This window comes from Neomonachus schauinslandi, chromosome 8 (assembly GCF_002201575.2).
Source record: "Neomonachus schauinslandi chromosome 8, ASM220157v2, whole genome shotgun sequence".
Taxonomy (NCBI): Eukaryota; Metazoa; Chordata; class Mammalia; order Carnivora; family Phocidae; genus Neomonachus; species Neomonachus schauinslandi.
The window spans coordinates 115258129-115268335 of NC_058410.1; the positions used below are offsets into that span (position 1 = coordinate 115258129).

Below are 10207 nucleotides of genomic sequence, written 5' to 3' on the forward strand. Positions count from 1 at the left end.
GGGAATAAAGCCGGAGGCGCGCGCTGCAGCCCTGGGCGGCTTGCAGGAGGGGCGGCGTGCAGGCGGGGGCGCGGGCGCCCCCCTCCGCCGCCGCCGCCGCGGGCCCCGGGGACGACTCACCGCGAGCTCGGCCGCCGGCCTGCGGTGCGCGCTCCGGGCTGCCGGGAGCGACGGTGCTGGGCGCTGAGGACCGGCCTGGCTCCGCCGCCGCTGGTAGCAAATGCGGATCTGAAACCAGGAGAGAGAGCAGAGGCGCTCAGAGACCGCCGCCGCCGCGTGCTCGCCGCCCAGGCCCCCGCGGGGTATTTATCTGTCACATCTAGGCGGGGGGACAAAAATATTCACCCTCCCCCGAAGGATGGCGAGGGGCAGGAAGCTAGGCACGGCCCGTGCGCGGCCTCAAGAAATAAATAATTTAATTAAATGATAGATATAAAAAAAAAGAAGCCACCGGAGGGGCCGCGAACTCACGCCTTCTTGGAGCCGCGCCAGCGCCAGAAATAGCCCGGGCTCGGAGTCCCAATTAGAGGAGCGCAGCCCCGGCTCAGGGGAGCTTAAAAAGAGCGACCCAGGGGCAGAGGGGACGGGCCCGCCCGCGCCAGCCGTGTCACTGTGGGGGCGGGGCCATGCAAATGAGCCCGGGGATTTAAAAGGGCGGCCGCCCGCCAGCCGCCGCCGCCGCGCGGGTGGGTGCTGACTACGGGGAGGGGCGTGCGGGACCGGGTGCCTGGGGGCGGGTGCGCGGGAGGCGTGGGCTGGGAACCCGAGGCGACGGCCCACTCCCCACTGTCCCGGGCCGGGAGACATGGGAAGGTGCACAGAGGGGGAGCACCGGGGAGCTTTTCGCGGAGGGTGGGGAGGGGAGGATGTCCTTACAGACTGCAACGGGAGGGGGGGGTCCCCGGGAGAGTCACCTCTAGGGGCCTTCCGGGCGTATGGGTTTGACGCCCGCGGAGCGCGTTGGATGTGGGCGGGCGTTCGTGCCTGCGGGGTCCGCGCGGGCGGGAGGGGGTGGAGAGAAAGGCGCCTGTGAGAATTCCGCGGCCTACCCGCCGCCCCCTGCGCCCAGCTAGGCGGCTCGTAGATTTCCCCTGGGCGGACAGGTGTCAGCATGTGCATTTCAGTGCCAACCTGCGTGTGGCTGATTGGTGAAATACAAGTCTTGTGAAATTCAAACGTGAAACTTGTGAAATCTAGAGTTTTCGCTTACTAATGGCCGCGAGTGAGCCGTAGTCAAGGTGCAGCCTCCAAGCGAAACAAACGATTGGCTCGCTTGCAGGTAAACCTGAGGGTGGATTCATTCCTATAGGTGACCTGGATGGTGTCTTGGGAGATGCCTTCCCACTTTGTGCCCTGGCCCTCTCCGCTGTGACTTTTAAGAAAAATAAGAAAGCGTGAGCCATTGGTCGCCTGGAAGCACTTTGAGGGCAGGGACTGGTCTCACGCAAGCCATACCCGCCACGCCTGGCCCGCCCGGCGCCTGGCGCAACAAAGACTTGTTGCACGAATGAGAAGGAACCCAAAGTGGAAAGATGGCGGGGAGGGCGGTGGGAGAAGAAAGGGGGCTGTCTAGAGCGGCGCGCCCTGCAGGCCGGGCCCGGGGCCTTTTCGGGCGCACCTCCCCGCCCCTGGTCCCTGAGGCGGCCTTCCACACCTCCCGTGATGCAGGGAAATGCAATGCGGCCCAGTGACACACGGCTGTGACTCATGTTTTTCTTTGCTCCCCTTCTTCCTCCCCGGTCGGCCGAAGCCCCGGCCCAGCCCCCTCCTCAACGGGCGAGCCGCCGATGGAGGGAGACGCCAGGAAAACCCTGAGCCCGGAGTGGAGGCGGGGTGGGGGAACCGGAGGGGCCGGGCCTCCTACTTTCAGGAATGTTTCAGGAATGTTTCCGGTGGGGGTGGGGAGCAGAGCCGGGAGTGGGCCCAGCCCCCACCCGGGGCGGCGGGCTGGCGCTCCGGGCCGGGGGCAGCACGTGCTCGGCCGGGTGGGGGCGGGGGCGCCTGGGCGGGAAGGCGCTGGGGGCCCTCGGAGCGGGCTCAAAGAGGAGGGCGCGGGCCTGGGGCCGGCCGGGGCCGGGGCTCGGGGTGGGCCGGGAGGCCGCCCTCCGCGCGCTGGCTCCCCGCCCCGCGCCCAGGTGAAACGCAGTTCCTGCGAAGTGCCCAAGCTGCCCCTGGAGGGGAAAGGAAGTCACCGAAGGGCGGCCGGAGGGGAGAGGAGGGTGGAGGGGAACGCCAGGGAGAGGCTGGGGGAGGGGCGGCCTGCCCCTTTGTCTGGAGCCGGTGGGTGGGGGTGGGGCGGGGTGGAAGGCGCGCTGCTCCCTCCATCTTTGTGCCCTGCGTGCCGGGCGCGCGCTTAGTAGGCCGCGAGTTGAGTTGGCTGGAGGCATTGAGTTAGCTCGAGAACCTTTGCAGCGTTGAGTGGAAGAACGAGCCTTCAGTTCTTGCCCTACTCCCCTCAGGTCACGGTTCCCCGCCAGCAAGCCGGGCCCCCATGTCTGGCCCGGGGATAGCCCTCACAGAACCGCGCGCCCCTCGGACACAGCCCTCCCCGAGGCCGCCTGGGCTGCCGGGCCCGAGCTCCGGGGCTGACGGCCTGGGAGGCGTGGGAAGGGTCCTGGTAGGCCCCTTCCCAGGACGCAGCTTACCTGGGGCCGCTCTGCCTTGCGCTCGTGGCTTATGTCCTGTGGCCTTCCCAGAGGGAGGTGGGGAAGGGAGAGGGACTTCAGCCTCCAGGGGCTGTGGGAAAACTTGGCCAACTTTTTGGCCCACTTCTAACAAGCCGACTTGATCTTATTTTTCCTACTCTTATTTTTCCCCTCGTCCTGATTTTCTCACCGACTTGTTTTTTTACCTTGTACTACGTGTATTTTTGTAAGCCACCTCAAATCCTCTCTGGAAGGAGGCAGGTATAAATACATTTGTGGGCAAATATGGTAGCTTGCTTCTCTTCAGGATTACCCACACCCTTGTAATCCACCTAACTACCCACTGACCTCCATGCTTTCTGGATTAGAGATGCCCTGAATTCCCTTCCTTTCCTTTCCTTCCTCCTTCATTAAGTATTAAGCAGCAGGGTGAGTGGTAGAGAGAAAAAAAGATAAATAAGATACAGTCTCTGCTCCAGCAAGTTTCGTATTTAGAGGAATCAGAACCAGGAACACACCAGAGAAAGTGGAGGAGCAATCCAGGCGATGCCATGAGGCAGAATGCATTCATTCATTCATTCATTCATTCAGTACTTACTGAGGGCCTACTGTGTACCAAGAACTGGTCCAAACTCTTAGGGTACAAGCAGTGAACAAAGTAAAGTTCCCTGGGCTCTTGAAACTTAAGACTAGGGGGTCAGGCCCTTAAACAGAGGCTCAGTAGGTGCTACAGAGGGAGAGAGGATGGGAACTCAGGGTAGTCAGGGAAGTTAGTCTGCTGGAGGAGATGGGCTGGAGCAGGCCTTGAGCTGGCCTTGATGGCATTTGGATAAGTGGGAGCTATGGGGAGCATGCCGGAAGAAAGAGCTATTCTAGGCCTGGGGCATCAACCTGGTTGGTCAAGGCCTGAGGAATCCCAGGGGAATTGGTCACGTCAGAACTGGTCTTCCCCACATGAAATATTTTCTTATTGTCAGAGTTGGGTTACGCAGTTTCCACAAGGACAACCCAGTGAACTTGAGGAACCCAACAGGAATGGGGAGTTCCGATCAACTTTGTATTTCAGGACAGCTGAAGGTTAAGCTCATTTTCCCCTCAGCTGTTGCACTTCTTCCTGATGTTTGCTCGTTCTTCCCCAGCCTCGCTAAGTGGTGGGAGCCTGACAATCTCCCAGTCCAAGCTTGGAAATGCAGAGGTTGTAGTAGGTTGGGGTGTCCCTTAAGCCTTCCCTAGGGATTCATGTCTCAGTACATCTCTCCAGTCAGCATATTTACTTCTCAATTTACATTTTCTGAGTCAGCTACAGCTTTTAGAAGAGTCGAGAGAAAGACCACTGTGAATGGTTTCATGTAGTGTTTGGGTTAGTCGAGGTTTTCTGCAAGTCCCAGGGATGAGGTTTGATAATGTTCTATGTCCAGCCCAACATGAAAGGTAGATGGGAGGAGGTGGGAAGAAGAGGAACAAGAATAGTTTAGCCTATTGCCCAAACCAGGATATTTTTAAAGTAAACATTTACTGATGAAAAGTGTACATGCAGAAAATGTACAATCTTGTGTCAGTGCAATGCATTCTTTTTTTAAGATTTTATTTATTCATTTGAGACAGATACAGAAAGAGAGAGCATGAGCAGAGTAGAGGCAGAGGGCGAGGGAGAAGCAGGCTCCCCGCCAAGCTAGGAGCCAGGGGCCAGACGTGGGGCTCGATCCCAGGACCCTGGGATCATGACCTGAGCCAAAGGCAGATGCTTTACAATCTGAGCCACCCAGGTGCCCCAATGCATTTTTTTTTAAAAAAGACTTTATTTGAGAGAGAGTGAGAGCAAGAGAGATCACAGAGGGAGAGGGAAAAGCAGAGTCCTCGATGCAGGGCTCGATCCCAGGACCCGGAGATCATGACCCAAGCCAAAGGCAGACGCTTAACCCACTGAGCCACCCAGGTGCCCCCTCAATGCACCTTCATAGAGGGAACACCCTTGTGTCACCAGCACCTAGATCAAGAAACCATCTCCAGCCCCCCTTAGGTACTACCATCCCCACTTCTAAGAGCTTCCTGTACTTGCCCCTTTTACATACATTGTATGGACGGAATCATAAGTGACATACTCCTGGGTTCGTTTCCTTTGCTCAACATTATGTCTGAGTTTCATCCATGTGGTGGCATGTGGCTGCAGAATGTTCCTTCTCCTTGCTGCACAGTTATGTTGTGTGACTGGGCCACAGTTTATGTATCTATTCTGTTGAAGGGCATTTGGATGGGCTCTGGTTTGGGGTTATTACAAATAGTACCGCTGTGAATGTTCCAGAATATGTCTTGGTGATTAGATGTGCAAATTTCTGCTGAGTACATGCCTAGGGAAGGAATTCTTGGATCATAGGATAGGTACGCCCAGCTATTTTAGGCGAGCAGGACACTTACGAGTAAAAGGGGGTACTTAGCAGTAGTCGTGACCAGACAGTGGGCGTACACCTGGCCTGGCCCATCCTAACCGGGAATGACCCAGGGCCATATCAACCAGGATAGACCCACACAACTCAAATAAAGGGTCACCCTGGCGCACAGTGTTTGACCACTCTCTCGGAGAGTCACCCAGCTACTAGAGCATCTGGTCATCTGGCAGGGTCAGGTCTCCAGGCCCTGCTGACCCCAAGTTCTGCTGCCAGGAGGCCTGGCCGGCCTCGAATGGGAGGAGAGCCTCTTCTGCTTCCAACTTTCAAGGGAAAACCTCTCCAATGAATTGGAAGGCCCAGGAGGCAGGCACCCCAGTGCGCTGAGCTAGCTACCCACGCTGCATGGACTTTGTCAGCTTTCTTCTTCAGGGCTGAAACCCAGGAAAGCCCCGCTCCTCTCCAGCCTCAGAAAACCCCGAGGAAAAGGAGTTTATGAGCACATACTAAATGCATATGTGTTCTCAGATCCCTCAATACCCCTCCCAGGTCAGTAATGCTGTTGCCCCCATCATACAGGTGTCAAAACTGAGGCTCAGGGAGATGAAACAGATTGGTATTCTGCTTTCTATTCCCAGGCTCGGTGGGCTTGCTGCTTTCTCCCAGCCCGGCCAGATGGATCCCTCCAGGCACCAAGAGAGGCACCAGGGATGTGGCCTTGAACTAGGTAGCTACATTCCCAGTCTTCAAGTGGTATACTTTGGGCTAGGTGGGGGGCAGACAAGTACATGGCAATATACTTCCAACAGTGCAGTACCTGCTGAAATGCGCCCCCCCCCTCCAATTCCCATTCCCTACACAGTTTTGGATGTGAATTAGGTCCCACCAAAGAAAGAGTGATATTTGGAGGAAGCAAGGAGAGGGAAATATTGCTGTGTGGGCTGTGGGGACTCGGGTTTTTCTGTAGCACATACAATGTCCAGTTACCAGCTTTACTGGGGTCAAGAGGCAGGTATGGAGGCAGAGGGGCCTCCTGCCCCTGGGTCACAGCTCAGCTACTTGGGTGGGGCCTCTTCATTCCATCCCCCCACCCCGATCCAAGCAGAGGGAGGCAGTTCATTTGTGTTGTTTCAGGAGGCCTAGCCTAGAGTCAGCTCCTCTGGCCCTTCCAACGGTTTTATAAGCACCTAATTCCTGGTATTAAATCTCTTTCCACCTAAAACATAAGGCATGTCCCACCTCTCTCTGCTCAAAATCCTTCAGGGGTTCCCATCTCACAGAGTAAAAAGGAAGTCCTCACAAAGGCCCACGAGGCCCTGCATTCTGCCCCACCCCCAACCTCATCACCTCCCTGCTGCTCTCCTTCAGCCACACCAGCCTCCTTGATATTCCCCACACCTGCACCTGCCAGGCAAGAGCTCACCTCAGGGCCTTTGCACTTGCCATTCCCTCTGCTTGACCTGCTCTTCCTGTAGATATTCTCAGGGCTCACCCTGTCACTGCCTTCAGGTCTCTGTTCAGTATTACTGTCCACACTATGTAAAATTGCACATTTGCCCTTGCAGTCATTCATCTACTTTATCATGCTTCCCCCCCATAACACTTAACAATTTCTTTTTTTTTTTTTAAAGATTTTATTTATTTATTTGACCGAGAGAGATACAGCGAGAGAGGGAACACAAGCAGGGGGAGTGGGAGAGGGAGAAGCAGGCTCCCTGCTGAGCCAGGAGCCCAGCGTGGGGCTCGATCCCAGGACCCCGGGATCATGACCTGAGCCGAAGGCAGACACTTAACCACCTGAGCCGCCCAGGTGCCCCAACATTTAACAATTTCTCACATACTATATGATTTTTCTACTTAACAATCATCAATAAAAATAGTATGTTTGGGGCGCCTGGGTGGCTCAGTTGGTTAAGCGACTGCCTTCGGCTCAGGTCATGATCCTGGAGTCCCAGGATCGAGTCCCGCATCGGGCTCCCTGCTCGGCAGGGAGTCTGCTTCTCCCTCTGACCCTCCCCCTCTCATGCTCTCTCTCTCTCTCTCATTCTCTCTCTCAAATAAATAAATAAAATCTTTAAAAAAAAAAAAAAATAGTATGTTTGTTTCCTGTCCAGTGCTCCACATTGGTAGGCCAGAGGATTTTATGTGTTGTATTCATGGGTATCCCCAGGGTCTCACACAGTGTTCAAATCTTAAAAAAGTGTTGAATGAAGAATGATTAACCAAAGTGATTTCTGTTCTCACAAAGGCCAAGCCACAGGGCACTGGGTTGGGGATAGGACATCGGTCCCCAAACCTCAAGGCAAAGAAAAGGGCAAGGAACCCAGCAGATCATCCTGGGATTGACAAGGTGGCCCAGCCCGAGATGGGGCTTCTGCACCTTCCAGAGACATCCGCTTTTTGTCTCACTGTGTTAAAATCACTGTACCATTGTTGTCATGTGATCTGCACAGACTCATTTCTAGGGGGCACTACCTCTAGATCTTTCGGTTTGCCAGCAGTCAGGGGAAATGTGTTTTTTTTTCCCCCTTGGTCTCAGGTTTAGTCAGCAGGAACTGGCAACCACTGGCAACCATCTTGGCCCTTTGGCTGGGGTGGACCGGCTGGGTGGCTTGCTGGTGGCTGGGCAGTGGTGGCAGCTCTCCAGAGCGTGCTGTGGGTGAGTGTTAAGATTTAAAGGAGCTACCTGACAATGTCCACGTGCAGCAGGCTCTGCAGATACAGGGCCCCAAACAGGAATGGCTGAAAATGCACACACTTTAAAGCCCCATAGTCTGTGAAAGCCCCAACCGTGCGAGCCAGTGGAAGGAAGTGTTAGGGCAGCGACTGCGGGCCTGGGACCCTGTACTCTGGGGCCTGAAGGGACCCTGTTCTCTGGGGGCTGGAGTGCGTTCTGGAGTCCCGCTTGAGGCCCCGGGCTGGGTTTCTCTCCAGGCCACATGCCCTCTGGGGTTGGGTGTCCATGTCAGTTCATTAACCAGCTCTAGTACTTGGGGACCCAAGGCCTGTAGCTTTAGCCACCTGCTCTCACCTTCGTCACACTCTTTTGGGAACATGCCCCGAGGGTTCAGGAGAATCTCCTGTGGTCTTTAACTTGTTGTTTCTCTTGTGTCTATTCCTTCACTAAATGCTGGGGCTGCGGAAGGGGAATATGACCCCTGAAGCCTTCAAGAGTGACTACCCTCCACCGCTTGTTGTGGGGAGTTTCCCTCCTACCCGAGCTCTGGGCTTGCAGGGGTCCCAGCTGGGTCCTTCCGCCTCTGGCGGTGGAGTGCGGCTCCACTTGGCATGTCCTGGGTCCCCCAGTGCTCTGTCCCCCCCAGACCACCCTGAACCTTTCTCAGGGCTGAGAGCATGGCTCTGGGGTCTCCATAGTGGGGATAGGCAGGAGGACGTGCTACCCGCCTGATCCCAGCAGCACGTGGGATGCCTGGGCTGGGCTCACGGCCCCACAGGCGGGCCAGAGTCTGAGGAGAGAAAGGCGAGCAGGGTGGAGGTCGAAGGGCGGGGGGCCTGGGTTGAGGAGGAGGTGGGCTGGGGGTGAGGGGAGGAGCCAACACCAGGCCCGGGATTTGTCGGAATCCTCCAGGGCTTTGTTTTGTTCTTCTCCCCACCCGCGAGCCTCGCACCAGGGCCTAAGGGGGCCTTGGCGCTCAGCACAAGTTTGGTGAATGGATGGATGAATGAGAGCCAAAGGGGCTGGGGGAGGGGCGGAGGAAGTGGGTAGCTGGGGGAGGGGAGAGAAGCGGGCTGGGGGAGGGGAGGTAGCCACTGGCGGGAGGGCGGAGGAGGAGGGAGGCGGGCGGAGCAGGGCGAGCCTGCTGGTCTGGAATCTGGCTAGGAGATGGCGGCGGGGACGGACGGGCCTGGTCGGCTCCCCTCCCCGCCGGCTTAAACCTCGTTACTCCCTGCTCACCCAGCCTTCAGGCCTCTCTCCCACCCCATGAGGCCTGGGGGTCGTAGGTCCTCCTAGGCCCAGTCTTGACCGCGAATTGAGTGGCGCTCTTCTTTGTGTTCTGACATTCTTTCTTACTTTCTAGGAACCCAGCCACTAGGGGGTCGGTGATCCTCCGGGACTAGAATACCTGAATGGCCCTGGTGGGCAGTGTCAGTCTGAGGGTAAACCTAGGCTTGGACACCCCCTCCCCCTTCCCCACTCTGAGGTCTGGATGACAGGAAATACAGAGACTAGGATCTGGGCCACCTTAGAGAGTCTGGGGTGAGTCTCTAGGGGTAGAGGAGGGAGCCGGTGGGCAGAGAAAATCCAAGGACTTGCCCCGCTGGCAGCTGCCAGGGACTCCTGCGGGAAGCAATGGAGCTCGATGTGGGCAGTGCCAGGCAGGAGCTGCTGACAGCCAGGTTTCTGGGTCACCATCCAGGGTGCCCTGCCAATTCCCAGGCTTTGGGGGTGGGGTGGGGTGAGGGGCGAGGGCGGTCTGCATCCCAAGCCCAGACCCTGCTGCCTCCTTTGTCTGTGCCACTTCTGGGCCTGCTCCCATCCCCCACTTCGTGCCTTGCTGGGGCCTCTTCCCAGCCATGGAGTCCCCCAGGAAGGGGCTAATTGTTGATCCTGGCCTTCACTTAGGCTTGTGGGCCTGCTGGCCTGCTGGCCTACCTGCCCTGAAGGTGGGGTGTATAAAGGTGATCCAGAACCCCTCCCGCAGCAACCCCAGGGGCTTGGGGCTCTCTCTCCTCAACCCCTGCTCCTGGGCTCTGCCCACGGCTCCTATGTGTCTGTTTTTGTGGCACTTTTGCCCTTGGTGGGAGGTTTGGGGAGCAGGATGTCTTTCTCCGGCAGAAATTCTTCTACTAGTTCTCAAAGATGGAATTCACCTTCCCAGTATGATGAAGTTGGCACCTGGTGCCCCCCACCTGCCTTGGCATTGGCCTGGGTTCAGCTTAAGCCGTGGCTTGGTCCCCTGAAGTCCACAATACTTTCTGGAGCTCTAAGTATCCCTCCCACCGTGACAGCAGGGTCCAGAGAGGTTAAGTCATCTTGCTATAGCAAGGGGTGGAGATAGATACAAGGTGGAGGGACTGGGGGTGGGGTGGGAAGGAAGCCACCTTTGGTGGCCATTAAGTGTTGGGGGTGGAGGGGTGTGACTCTGAGATTGGGAGCCTGTGCAAACTCGCTGGCCGCTAGTACAGACAGCTGGAGGGGTGGGGACCAAAATAACA

At 57.1% G+C, this 10207-nt stretch overlaps 1 protein-coding gene across 2 annotated transcripts in view; it reads right to left on the reverse strand.

Annotated features, from left to right (window-relative positions):
* Positions 1 to 584, reverse strand: part of HMGA1 (high mobility group AT-hook 1) — a 9612-nt gene extending 9028 nt beyond the window's left edge. For both annotated transcript variants that reach the window (XM_021684654.2, XM_021684653.2), the window contains exons 1-2: positions 472 to 584; positions 121 to 228 (exon numbers count right to left, since the gene is read on the reverse strand). The gene's annotated coding sequence lies outside the window, so the exon portion shown is untranslated. The remainder of the gene's footprint in view (positions 1 to 120; positions 229 to 471) is intronic.
* Positions 585 to 10207: the final 9623 nt, after the last annotated feature.